This window comes from Anolis sagrei, chromosome X, assembly GCF_037176765.1.
Source record: "Anolis sagrei isolate rAnoSag1 chromosome X, rAnoSag1.mat, whole genome shotgun sequence".
NCBI lineage: Eukaryota > Metazoa > Chordata > Lepidosauria > Squamata > Dactyloidae > Anolis > Anolis sagrei.
Window position 1 is genome coordinate 54623880 of NC_090034.1, and position 14600 is coordinate 54638479.

The 14600-nt window shown below is 39.5% G+C and overlaps 1 protein-coding gene across 4 annotated transcripts in view; it reads left to right on the top strand.

Annotated features, from left to right (window-relative positions):
* The window catches only part of CELF5 (CUGBP Elav-like family member 5), a 66056-nt gene extending 51457 nt beyond the window's left edge, over window positions 1-14599 (top strand). For all 4 annotated transcript variants that reach the window (XM_060784989.2, XM_060784990.2, XM_060784991.2 and 1 more), the window contains exon 13: window positions 7503-14599. The gene's annotated coding sequence lies outside the window, so the exon portion shown is untranslated. The remainder of the gene's footprint in view (window positions 1-7502) is intronic.
* The last annotated feature ends 1 nt before the right edge of the window (window position 14600 follows it).

Below are 14600 nucleotides of genomic sequence, written 5' to 3' on the forward strand. Positions count from 1 at the left end.
ATACATATTTTCACTTTTATTTTGTGTATAGATAAGAAGATGGATAGTGTTATTTTCTTGAATTATATTGTTGTTTTATTATATTACAGTACTAGTATATATTATTATATTATTTTGTTTTTAAAATTATTATTATTCCCAGCCTGCTTTTGTATCTTGATACGACTCCCTTTTTGTGCTTTTGAACAGATTTCTTGTGTTTCATATAAGCCCACTCACCCAACAATTCATTAGCCCCTTCCTTATTGTCTATTCTTTCCAAGGAAATCCTGGGAGTTGTAGTACAGCGAAGCACCCAAACCTTACATAGGGTAGGCTAAAGAGGTTATAAACTCCATAGCACTGAACTAGGACAGCTCAAGTGGTCTCAAACTGCATTCATTCCACAATGTAGATGCTGCCTTGGCCTTTTGGAATCCAAACAAGACACCATTTTGGCCTCAAAATCCCTCTTATTTGATCTATTTATCGTGTCAGAAGCTAATTGAGAATGCAATTACAAAACATTAAAAAACCCCACAAACAATGTTAAAAACTTGGCATTATACTGAATGTCCTTTGATCAGAAGCTGGCCACTTGGAGTGCCTCTGGCAGGCCCGTAGCCAGGAGGTGGTCTGTGGTCTGCTCTTCTCCACACTCGCATGTCGTGGACTCCACTTTGTGGCCCCATTTCTTAAGATTGGCTCTGCACCTCATGGTGCCAGCGTGCAGTCTGTTCAGCACCTTCCAAGTCGCCCTGCCTTCTGTGTGCCTAGGAGGCAGTCTCTCATCTGTTAGCAGCCATGGATTGAGATTCCGGGTTTTAGCCTGCCACTTTGGGACTCTCGATTGCTGAGGTGTTACTGCAAATATCTCTGTAGATCTTAGGAAGCTATTTCTTGATTTAAGGAGTTGGTGTGCTGGCTGATATCCGAACAGAGGATGGGCTGGAGATGTCACTGCCCTGGTCCTTTCATTACAGGCTGCTACTTCCAGACAGATGTCAGGTGGTGCGATACCGGCTAAACAGTATAATTTCTTCAGTGGTGTTGGACGTAGACATCCAGTGATAATGCAACATGTTTCATTAAGAGCCACATCTACTGTTTTAACGCAGTGAGATGTATTCCACACTGAGGATGTGTATTCATCAGCAGAGTAGCAAAGTGCAATGGCAGATGTATTTGTTGTGATCGCCAGGTTGCGCCAATCAGCTTCCATATGATATTATTTCTAGCACCCACTTTTTGCTTGATATTCAAGCAGTGCTTCTTGTAAGTCAGAGCACAGTCCAGAGTGACTTCCAGGTATTTGGATGTGCTGCAATACTCTTTTTTTTTTTTTAACATTTTATTTTTTATTTTTCAAAGGACATTTTTTTTCAATACATCCAATCACCCAGTGCTAACCCTTCACCCCCGACCAGCCAATTACAATATTTATTCCCAAAAATCAGTTGTTTCTATTACAGGTTTGGTCCCCTTACCTTCTATATATACATATTCTATCAATTTCCCCCAAATCTTCCCAAAATCATCTTTTTTTGATAATCCTCTTTTAACCTTAATGTTTCCTGTCAGTTTATCATTTATTGCGATGTCCCAGATCTCCCTATACCACTCTTCCAATTGACACTCCCCTCCTTCTTTCCATTTTTTAGCTATTAATAATCTTGCTGCTGTGACCAGATTGGCAATTAATTCTTTTAGTTCTTTTGGTATTTTAACATTGTCAATAAATGACAGCAGTGCTATCTCCGGTGTTCCTGTTATCTCTATTTGGGTGATTTTTCTTATTTCTTGAAATACATTTTCCCAAAATTTTTGAACATATTTGCAAGACCACCACATGTGTATATATGTGCCAGTTTCTTGACAGCCCCTCCAGCACTGCTTAGAATGTTTCTTGTCAATTTGATTTAATCTGATTGGTGTGAGGTACCACCTCCACACCACTTTGTAATAGTTCTCTTTTATTCTTATTGACATATTTTTTAAAATACGCATATTCCACATTCCTTTCCAGTTTTGTGGGTCTATTACTTTATTACAGTCTAACTCCCACATTCTTTTAAGGTGGTCCTCCTCCTGGACTCCTTCCAGCAGCATTTTGTAGATATCACTTGTTATACCTTTTGTTCTTTCTTTTCCTTCCTTACTTCCCCTTTGGTTAATCATTTCTTCAAATTTGGTAAGTTCTCTCTCTCCTTTATATTTCTTTCTTATTTCCCTTAACCATCTTTCAAGTTGTAGAACTTTGTACCATCCAATGTTCCCTCCTAATAACTGGACCTTTATCTCATCTATATTTTTCATCTTTGATTCCCAATCTTTTAATTTCGTTATTCCTTTTCCCTTAAATTCACTTTCCAACTCCTTTTTGAGATTTATGGGGAAATTATTTGTAATCAACACCGGTGTTAATGGGGATATCGATGGTATTAATTTTTCTTCATATTTAGACCATATTCCCAGTATGTTTTTTAGAAAAGGGTTGTCTATTTTGTTATACCATTTCTTGTCTAGATTCCTAGTTTTCCCTATAAAGAAAATATATTCTAGTTTCATATCTATATCTTCACTCTCTTCTTCTAACCATTCTAAATCCTTTTGACCCATAATCCCTTCAACAATATACCTTAACTGGTTTGCTATATAGTATAGTTTTAAGTTTGGTATCCCAAGACCTCCCTTCTTTTGTAGTTTATACCATTTTGCTTTGTTAATTCTAACTCTTTTGTTCTCGTTGCAGAAGGTGTTTATCATATTCTGCCACTTTGTAATTTCTCCGGCTGAGATTTTAATAGGTAGCATCCTAAACAAAAAGTTTATTTTAGGTAAAATTTTCATCTTTATTAGAGCTATTCTACCAAACCATGACAATTTGAGCTTAGCAAATTTAGCCAGAGTATCCTTCACATTTTTCCTTAATTTGATTAGATTCTCCTCTTCTAATTTATCAATTTCTTTAGAAATATTAATTCCTAGATACTTTATTGAGTTCTTTATTTTTAATCTGCCCAATCTCCCTTCTCTTAATTTTACTTCCTCATCTTTAGTGTGGTTAAATAATAAGATTTCCGATTTATCCCAATTAACTTTAAGGCCTGTAATTTCTCCAAACTCTGTTAAATGTGCTTCTATTCTTTTTATCTGTTCTAATGGATTTCTGAAGGTTAGTAGTGTATCATCTGCAAATAAACATATCTTGTATCTTCCCTCCTTCCCTATCCCCTTTATATGTTTATCCTCTCGTATCATATTTGCTAGCATTTCTATGACTATTGCGAACAGGGTAGGAGAGAGAGGGCATCCTTGTCTTGTTCCTCGAGTCAATCTTATTTTCCCAGTAAGGCCATCATTTACTTGTATAGTTGCATAGTTGGTTGAATATAGTCTCTCAATCAGTCCTCTAAATCTCTCTCCTAAACCAAATTTTTCTAATATTTTTTTTAATGCCGGCCATGAGACACAATCAAATGCTTTAAATATGTCTAGGGCCAATATCCCTGCTTTAATATTCTTTTTCTTAATTGAATGAATCACATTTAGTACTCTTCCCACTGGGTTTGACATTTGTCTACCAGGAATAAATCCACATTGATCTTTATTAATATAATTATATATAAAGTTATTTAATCTCTTTGCCATTATTGCCGTCAATATTTTAGCATCCTGATTTATAAGGGCAATAGGTCTATATGAACCAGGATCTTTAGGATCCTTATTTGTTTTTAGAATTAATATGATCCTTGATTCCTGCCATGATGAAGGGATCTGTTCTCCTTCCATTATCCTATTATATAGTTCTTTTAATTTTGGTACTAAAATTGATTTAAATTTTTTATAATATTCCGGTCCTAGGCCATCCATTCCAGGAGTCTTCCCTCCTTTCAATTTATCTATAGCGTCTCCTATCTCTTTTTCTGATACTAATTGTTCCATACTCATTTTATCCATCTCCTGTAATTTTATTTTCCAGTATTTATCTATAACCCCTTCTATTTTGTTGTTAGGGTTATCCACTGCTGTATATAATTTTTGATAAAATTCTTGGAAGACAGCTAGCTTTTCTTTCATTGATATAATTTCCCTACCCCACTTATCTTTTATAGTTCCAATTGTGTTCTTATTCTTCTTCTCTTGTGCTGCTTTAGCTAGCATCCTAGAGTTCCGATTGCTATATTCAAAATATTCCCTTTTTGTGTATATTAAATCTCTCTGTACTTTTTCCAAGTCATGTTTATCCAATTCTTTCCTTTTGGCCATTGCTTTAAGATAACTTTGTTTATCTTTTTCCTTTATGTATCTCTTTTCTAGTTCTTGGATTTCTAATTCTAACTTCTTTCTCTCTGCTTCTTGCTCTCTTCTTAGGTTGCATGCTTCTTTTATGCACAGGCCCCTTGATACTGCTTTCATCGCATCCCACACAGTTGCATAAGAGCATTGATTGTTATCATTAATTTCCCAAATATCTCTTAATTCTTTGGTTATTTTCCCCACTATCTTACTATTCTCTAATACTGCATTTCCTATCTTCCAGTATTTATATGTTTGATAATCCTTCTTTATTTGGAGATCCAAGCTTATTAATGCATGGTCTGAGCATCTTATTACCCCTATTCTAGTATCTAGAACTTTGGGTAGTACCTGTTGTGAAACAAAAAAGTAATCAATTCTAGAAAACATTTGATGAGCTGTCGAATGGAATGTAAATCTTTTCTCATTCCCCCTTAACGTTCTCCAAATATCAACCATATTTTTGTTCCTTATTATTCTATTTAGAGTTGTTCTATTTTGCATTTTCCCTTTCTTTGTGTGGTGGGATTTATCCATTTCCTCATCCATTATTCCATTGAAATCCCCTCCTATGATCAAATACCCTTTTTGTATTCCCTCTATTTCTTTAAATATTGTTTCATAAAATTCCGCTTGGTTAGTGTTTGGAGCATATACATTAGCAAAAGTGAAATCCTCATTCCCCATTGTCCCTTGTATGATAATATATCTTCCTTGCTCATCTATCTTTGTTTCCTTTTTATTGAAACCACATTGATTTTGGATTATAATTGCCACACCTCTCGATTTAGATGTTCCATATGATTTTATATACGTTACAGATCCCCGCATCTTAAGCTCGTTCACCTTTGGTTTGGATTGGTGTGTCTCTTGTAAGAATACAAGATGAGCTTTAGCTTTATAAATCAAATCTGCAATGGTTTTCCTTTTATAAATCGAGCCCAAACCTTTACAGTTCAAAGATACGATCCTCAGGTGTTCCCCCATTTCTTTACCATTCTACTTATCCTCTTACTTGGCTGGTCCCTAATTCGTGCTCCCCACTGCTTTCCCCCCCTCTTCCTCCCTTCCCTCCCTTCCTTTGTGAAGTGCTCTTCTCCCCCTATTCCTTTCACCCCACGATGTTCAAAGACTACTTGTCTTGAACCTGGTTTACTCCAAACCATTTTGTGGGGTGGGGGGAGAGGACCCATCCTCCATCTGAGTGCACCCATTCCAATATCTCCCAGGGTATTCTTATATTGCCTTAACTAGTAGGATTACATATTTCATACTAATGATTAGTCAGTCCTTCTCACAGTCTTTTTCATTCCTGTCTTGGTCCATATTAGTCTTCTTTTCCAGTCGCCAGATCTGGCTTCCCTTTCTCTTTCTCCCCTCCCTTCTTTTCTATCTGTGTTGTATCTGTTGTCCCATTTGTCAAATTCAGTTCATTCAGCAATACTAGACCTTGATCTAGAGACGTAATTTTATAGTTATTATTTCTCCAGCGAAACCTCAAGAAAACCGGGTAACCCCAGTTGTACTGAATTTTCTGGCTTTGTAAAATGGTGGTACATTGGCGAATGGATTTCCGCCACTCCAAAGTTTCAGGGCACAGATCTGGAAAAATCTGTATCGGTGTCTCTTGGTATTTTAGTGAGGATGCTTGTCTTCGTAGTGCTTTCATTATCTTGTCTTTGTAGTAATAATTCCCAAATCTGACCAAAATGTCGCGAGGAAAAGAGGTCGTTTTTTTAAATCCCACTCTATGGATTCTCTCAAACCAGGCTTCTTCACAGTCTGTTTCGGAATTCTGTTTAAGCCATGTCATTATTTCTCTTTTTAACATCCCAGGATTTTCTCCATTTATTTCTGGGAAATTCCTTATTCGAATGTTCATTCTTCTATCTCTGTCCATTAAATTTATTACCTTCAAGTCCATTCTTTGAAGGCTTTTTTGAGATTGTTTTATCTCTGCTGTGTTTGCTACCAATTGTACTTCCGCTGCTGTTACTCTTACATCCAAGTCTTGGTTTTTCTTTTCCAGTTTCTGTGAGGTTGCTTGTAAATTTTTTATTTGATTTTCTAGTCCGGTGATCTTAGTTGTAATTTCTTGAGTGCTGTTTAAGATCAAATCTTTGATCCCTTGAATCTGCTGTAGTAGTTCTTTATTTGTGATTTCCTCTGATTCATCCTTTCCTCCATTTCGTGCTGTTGCCATTGTGGCTGATTTATAGCTCCTTCCCTGGGTTGAGCAATCAGCGAGATACTCAGCCGATTCTGTCTCCTGTGCTCTTTCCCAGCTTCTATCGGAGGGGGAGGGTCGGCGTCGTAGGTAATAATTAATTTGTCTTTGCTCAGCCCTTCCTCTCTGTTTGGGCTGGGTTTTCTTCCCTCGTTTCATAAAGCTTTACTTTGCCACTCTTTGCTAAGTTTGCTGAGTTGCTAGTCTCAGTTTGGTCTTTTCACCATTGAGAGACGCTCAGCCTTCCAGCCTTCCAGGAGCAAAACCGAAAGTGATTTATTTTACCTTGTTATCTTCTCTTTCCCGACAACAAAGAAATTTGTGGGTGGCTTAACAACTCACCCAGGCAGAAAGTCTCTTTTTACTCACTGTGAGTCCATTCCTAATAGTTAATTTTCTTATTTTCTTTTCCCCTTCATGGGAGCTCCGGGTTTAGCGTCCACTCATCAGGCTGAGGCTCCACCCCCAACCGTGCTGCAATACTCTAGTGGGATTTCTACCCAGGTCATCCTCAGAGCTTGAGATGCTTGTGAAAGGCACATGTATGCCTTGCAGATGGGTTAGGAATCAGTTGGTTTTTGCTGTAATAAGCAGTAAGTACCTAAAGCTTCAGATAGCATGTGTTCAACCATTTCAAAGTTCCCTGCTTGAAATGGTGATGGTACGATCATCAGCATAGATGAAACTACCTTTCCCTTCTGGCAGTGGCTCATCATTTGTGTAAATGTTAAACATTGATGGAGCAAGCACATTCCCCTGAGGCAGGCCGTTCTTCTGTCTTTGCCACCTGCTTCTCTGACCCTGGAACTCAACAAAAAAAAGCTCCTGTTTTGTAGCAATTTCCCATGAAGCGGGTGAGGTGGTAATCCTTTGCGATATTATACATTTTTCTCAGGAGGAGTATATGATTTACAGTATCATAAGCTGCTGACAGTTCTCCTGTTTGATGGGATATCCTTGTTAATTGACTGACATTTCTCGATCTTTTCCTTTCCAGGGGAAGATGGACGCCACTCTACAAGTTCTTTCTTTCTTTTTTCCTTTTAAAGAAGAGATCCCGAGGAAAAGGGTGGACAATGATCCTCGCAATCAGTTCAGGATCTCTTTTTTGCGGCCCTTGTCCATGGGAAAACTGGTGTATATATAAAGTGCGAAAGAGAGATGGGGATATATAAATCTATATCACTCTATATATATTTTTTAAAATGTGGGGAGAAAGAAACCACGAACATTGCGCTGGACCAAACCTTTTTATCCTTCCTTCCTTCTTTCTGCGGAAAAAAATGGGACCATTTGCGTCTGATTTTCGAAACGAGAGACGAGCAGCTTGGGATCAAAACAGGGAGCGTTTTTTTTTTTTTTTTTGAAGGAATGGCAGACGAGGGAAGTCGAGTGCCTTTGGGCCGGCGCCATTATTCCTCCCCTTAGGACAACTAGAGATATAGATATATATTTCAGCACCAAAATGGCTGATCACACTGCCTCGAAAAGCTTTGGCAACCCAACGTTTTCCGGCTCCGGACAACTCCAACCAGTATGCAACAGATATATGTGTATGTATATCTCTTCTCTATATATCTTTTATTATCTATACGATGCAGCACAAAAAAAACTATAATCGGACGGTTTTGCGTGGCCAAAGGTCCAGATGGCTCTTTCAGAATGGGATCCTTGCCAACGTCCCCTATTTCCTCACCTAGGTCTCCTTGGCTTTTCTCAGTGTCAACAGAGGAGAACAACAGGCCCAAAGCTGCTTGGGAACAAGTCTACGCTGTCGAATGAATGCAGTTTGGTGCTATTTTAAGCGCCACGGTTCAACAAAGTCCTGGGAGCCATCATTTTGGCTCTCTTCGGGCAAAAAAGGCATCAAACTGCATTGAGTTGACGGTGCAAACATTGTTGCAGTTGCTCACAGACCTCTGTTTATAGACTTAAACCTGAATCCTGTTCTTACGCTCAATAGGATCAAATGGGCGAATGTTATGGGACCGCTGTACTGATTGATGTATCCAAAAGGGGAAGAATCTCAGCAAGGAGGGAACAGAATCCGGGCCCTTCTTCCGATTTCCAGGATTTGTAAAGGGGACAACCTCCAATGAACAACCCTTTTATGGTCGAAAAGGCCTTCCGATGTAAACACACATCATGGACCCACATCATGGCTTTTTGGGAGCCTTTTGGGGTCTGAAAAGGGTTCCCAATCTTTGGCACAAAGGTTGTGATGCTCAGGGCTTCACTCCGAAGGGAGAAATGTCATTCATTTCTGTGATGGCCCTAAAGTTTTCTTCCTTCTCTCTACTTGCCTCCATCCTTTGGGATAATCATCATCATCATCATCCCAAAGAAAAAGAATCCCAAAGGATGAAAAAAAGAATAAGAATAATCTCAAATAACAACACTAATATATATTTATTTATATTCAGCCCTATCCCCCTGAGGGGACTCAGGGTTGATTACAGAACACATGTACTGCAAACATTCAATGTCGTTATACAATTAGAAAGGACAGACAATACATAAACAGAGGTAAACAGAGTTAAAGGCTTTTTCCATCTCCAGCATCTGGAGACTGTGCTTGACTCCGGCCACAGGGGGTGCTGTTGCTCCATCTTCCATGCTGAGGAGCTTTGTCATCCTTAGACATCCTCGTGATCGAATCACAGTCATGTCTTTATGGACGCCTTTTTATTACCTCCCTGCTTAAAGCGGTACCTATTTATCAACTCACATTTCTATTTTTCGATCTGCTAGTTGGGCAGGGAGCTTGGGCTGATGGCGGGTGCTCACCCTGACCCAGGCTTGAACTGCCAGTCTTTCGTTCAGTAGAATTTTCTGCAGTTTAGCGGTTTAATCCACTGTGCTAAGCCCAGCTGCAACAATAGCAATCACCCAAAGGATGATGATAATCCCAAAGGATGATAACCATCATCATACCAAAAGATAAGAATAGGAATAAGAAACCCAACAGTTATTGTTGTTGCTGTTGTCAATATTATGATATTATTCCAAAGGCAGATAGGGAGAGGGAGGGCACATCCAGACAGCCTCTTTATTGCGGTAACTCCCACAATAAAGACGGGGCTGTCGAGTTGACATCCTGGGCAATCACAAATTAATTTGCCACAAACCAGGAAAACTCTGGTTTGTAGCGAATTAGATAGTGGATTTATTCCGTGCCTTCTTGGAAGGCGTGGGATAAATCCACTATTTCTGGTGTCTGGACTGCAGTCCAGACACCATTCCCAGTTTTCCGGACTAAATCAGTCCAGAAAACTATGGGGATACCCACACCCTTCCCCCAAAGCCCTTTGAAAAGTAAAGAAAATTACCCGGCCTCCAGTACAGTTACAGCAGCTCTCCCGGCGCATAGAAAGGAGGAGTGGGGGGAGTCCTGGCAGAACATCTGGCCATCCTTCCCAGAAAGCGCACACTTTCTGGGGTGGGTGTAGACAGGCCCTCAGGAACATCCGTGTTTTTAAAATGCAAATGATCCTGGGATAAAAGGCTGTCTAGAACCACTCAGAGAAAAACTTAAGACTGTCACAGAAGTGAATGACATTTCTAACTTTGGAGTGAGGTCATAGCTGACATTATAATAATAAATAATGATAATTACCCAATAATAATAATCATAACAACAACAATAACAATCTCAAAGTATATTATTATTATTATCTTTATTTATTTATTTATTTACAGTATTTATATTCTCAGGGTGGAGCACAGAACATACATATGCGGCAAAGATTCAGTACACAGACAAGATAAACAATTGGACATAGAATATGGACATAGGTATATATAGGCTTTTTTCCCATCTTCAGCATCTTGGAGGCTTGTACTCTGTTCTGGCCACAGCGGGGTGGGAGTGTATTATCGCTCCATCTCTTTACCGAAAAGCTGTTCATAACCTTCCTCTTTTTTTGGTCGAATCGCTGGGTTTTTTTAATGGGTGCCTTAAAATACCTCCCCCACTTGTAAGTGGTACCTATTTATCTATTCACATTTTTTGCTTTTGAACCACTAGGTTGGCAAAAGCTGGGCTAAAGGCCAAGAGCTCACCCTGACCCGAGCTTCAAACTGTCAACCTTGGATTGACAAGATTTACTGCAGCTGATGGTTTAACCTGCTGTGCTGAAGCCTGGCCCATCAGGAGGATGGGCCAGGCTCCTTTCAGATTATTATTATTAATTATTATTATTATCCTTTGGGATTATTAATGGAGCCCCTGGTGGCGCAGTGGATTAAACCACTGAGTTGCTGAACTTGCTGACCAAAAGCTCAGCAATTCGAATTCGGGGAGTGGGGTGAGCTCCCGCTGTTAGCCCCAGCTTCTGCCAACCTAGCAGTTTGAAAACATGCAAACGTGAGTAGATCAATAAGTACCTCTCCGGAAGGTAACGGTACTCCATGCCACATGACCTTGGAGGTATCTATGGACATAGATATGCCGGCTCTTTGGCTTACAAATGGAGATGAGCACCACACCCCCGAGTCGGACACAACTAGACTTAATGTTAGGGGAAAACCTTTAAACTATTATTATCCTTAGATATTATTATTATACATACCTTGGAATCATCATCATCTTTTGGGATTATTATTATCCTTTTGGATTATTATTTTTATAATCCTTTGGGATTATTATTATTATTATACATACTTTGGGATCATTATTATTGTCTTCGTCCTTTGTGATTCTTATTAGCCTTTCAGATTATTATTATTTTCATTCTTTGGGATTATTATTATTATTATTATTATTATTATTATTATTATTATGCTTTTGGAGAATAAGCCCCCCTCTTCCTCCATCTTGGGCCCGTCTCTGATTCAAAGCACATCCCAAAAGCCAAGGTCCAACCAAAAAGAGGATGAATAGGGGATCTTTGAAAGGCAAATGTGATCTTTCATCGGAAATCATGCTCCGTTTGGACTCTATACTTCAAACATTCCTGTTGTGTCTGTGTTTGTGTGTATGAGAGACGACTGTTGTTGTGTGTGTTGGGGGCCGTCAGGCCATACTAAACGGACTGTTATGGGGTTGATGGGAGTTGCAGTCCAACAAATCTCGCTGGGAAGCCTCTCCCTTGGAGTCGAGGGACCAACAATCTGGACATTTCTAAACATTATTATTCCTGAAAAGAGTCACCCCGAATGCATAATAACCCTAAGGTCTCCTTCCTCAAATGAATGACATGATGTGACACTACAATACCCTTTTGAGAAAGAGAGGGGAATATGGGATTGGAGGGGGAAAAGGGCAAGTTCCTCCTCCATCAAACGCCCAGTACAGAAAAACCCATTGAGTCTCGTTTCCTTACTGGTTTTTGGTTGTTGCTTCTTTTGTGGGGGGAGGCCTTAGAACAGAGAATAATGGGTTCCTGTAGTCGAGAAACAGCAAAGAAATCAAACTATTTCCCCCAAACGTTGCAGGAATTATGCAAAACTCACTTCTTACAAGGGCAAAACAACCTATGCAACCAATCCATAGGAAAGTGAGAGCGAGCCTTTTGACTGTAAATTTGGTTTTATTTTTGGGACTTTTTATTTATTTTAGTTTATTATTGATTATGTTATAAATTTATGTATTTCACAATATAAGCTCTCTCTCTCTCTCTCTATATATATATATATAGCCCTCTCTTATTTCTTACATTTTGAATACCTATATATACTGTACATATGCCCTATAGCTATATCTAATATTGTGAATATTATATATATATATCTAAAAAAGAGTCTCGCTTATCCACCGCCTTCGCTTATTCGACATTCCATCTTATCCGATGGCCCCCTTTTCCTCCAGGATTTCCCCTTCAATTAAAGGAGCGCTCCCCAACTGTCTCTCCATTCCCAATAAGTGGAAAAGGCAAGAGGAGGAGGGAGGAAAGGGAGAAAAGAGGCACGACCGGAAGTGGAAGCAACCTCCCTCTTTCCCTCTGATTTCCATACTCCTCTTCCACATCCGGACACTTCCTGCTGGGCCCCTCTAGCCCTCAGGCATTGCCTTGCCTTAACCCTTTGAGTCCCTGTTGTTAATATTCTAGGTGTCTAGGGCCACATCGGACAGGTAACAGTAGGAGAATGTCATCTATCTGACATTCTGCTGGCTTGTTTATGTCGGATAAGCAAGACTACTATGTGTGTATGTGTGTGTATATATATATATGGTGGCCTTTATTATTACTTACATTTTGAATATCTATATATAGAGAGAGAGAGACACACACACATCCATGTGTATATAGATATATATAGCTTATATTGTGAATATTAGTGATATACATACACACACAATAAAAGTGAAAATGCGCACGTATGTGTAAGGCTGGGGTGTCCTGTTTCCACAAATAGCTGTAACTCCCACTACTCAAGAGACACCAATGCCCCCCCCCCCCCCGCTCCAATGACATTGCAGGTTACAGCGAGCACCATTAACATCTTCAAGAACTCTGCTACTGTCCTCCACAAACACCATACTGTCCACCACCCAAATGAAGGTGTTTATACAGGAACAATTCCATCCTAGATTTTGTGTGTTTCCTCCACCATAGACATCCCAGTGTTTCTGACTCCCTCCATTGGTGTGGAATTTACATGATCCCGCCCACCAACTCTTCCTTAACCCTTCCCTATTCTTTTCTATGGCACATAGCAAACAGAGGAATTGATCAGCAACTCAATATACTAGATAAGTTTGGGGAGAATTCACCACGATTTCTAGGAGTTGTAGGTCCTGGGATGTATAGTTCACTTGTAATCAAAGAGCACTCTGAACTCCACCAGCAATGGACCTGAAACTAACTTGGCACACAGAACCCCCATAACCAACAAAAATACTGGAGGTCTTTGGAGGGATATAGAGAAGCTGCAGTTCACCTACATCTAGAGTGCACTATTGATCTGGACCAAACTTGGATTGCATACCCGATATGCCCAAATTTGAATACTGATGGGTTTTGAGGGACATTGGCCTGGACATTTTGGAGTTGTAGTACTGGGATTTATAGTTCACCTGCAATCAGTGAGCATTCCGAACTCTACCAAAGATGGAATTGAACCGAACTTGGCACACAGAATCCCCATGACCACCAAAAAAGTACTGGAGGTCTTTGGGGGAAGTACTGGTGGAGCTTCTCGGGGTTAATCTGGCATGATGTGAGTTGTAGTTCACTCACAATCTTATGCATTTTGTACAATTAAAAATTGACTTTTTAAAATAATGCGGGCGACGCTGGGTACCCATGCTAGTAATGATCATAATGGCATTGGGACATTGGCAAAATAATAAAAAATAATGATGTCAGGACATTGGTGAAATAATAATAGGTAGTATGATAATAACAATGATGAAATTGGGACGTTATAACAACAACAACAACAACGGCACAGAATAACAATAATAATAATATTTTTTTCTCCTATTTTGCCCTGGGCTTTTCTTTTTCTCGTTGGGTTATTAAAAGTGTTTGGCTGGACTTTTTGCCAAAGGAAAAGGCTGCAACTGGGGTTTGCACATCCCAGATTTGGAGAAACAGCAAGTTCCTCGACCTCAAGGAGGAGAGAGGCTTCCCTCCAAACCAGCAGTAATGGGTTGTGCATCTATACTGTCTAATTAATGCAGTTTGGCACCACTTTAGCTGCTAAAGAATGATGGGAGTTCCCTGTAGTTCAGCAGAGACGGCGAAAGCTGCATCAATTCGACAGTGCGGACAATGGATGTATGGTGAATCGTGGTGTGAGTGGCTTGTGCGGCTGTGTCTTTCCTCCGAAAAGTCCACGTTTACAAACGGTGTAAATACAGGTGTTTTTTGATACTTACCTTGTCGATTTCCGTCCGTGATTTGTACCATTGTCGTTACTATTTCTGCTAATGGAGTACTTTCATGACGGCCAAACCTTCCTTTTGAACTTGAAAACAGATGAGATATATATATATACATACACGAATCTATCTATATATATCTATCTATTCCTCACACCTATAACTCTTGACCCCTTCCACCCCATTCTGACACTTACACTCGAAAAGAAGAGTTCGAAACAGTGACTTCAGTGGAAAGAAAAAAAGAATAAAAGCACACTTCTCCAC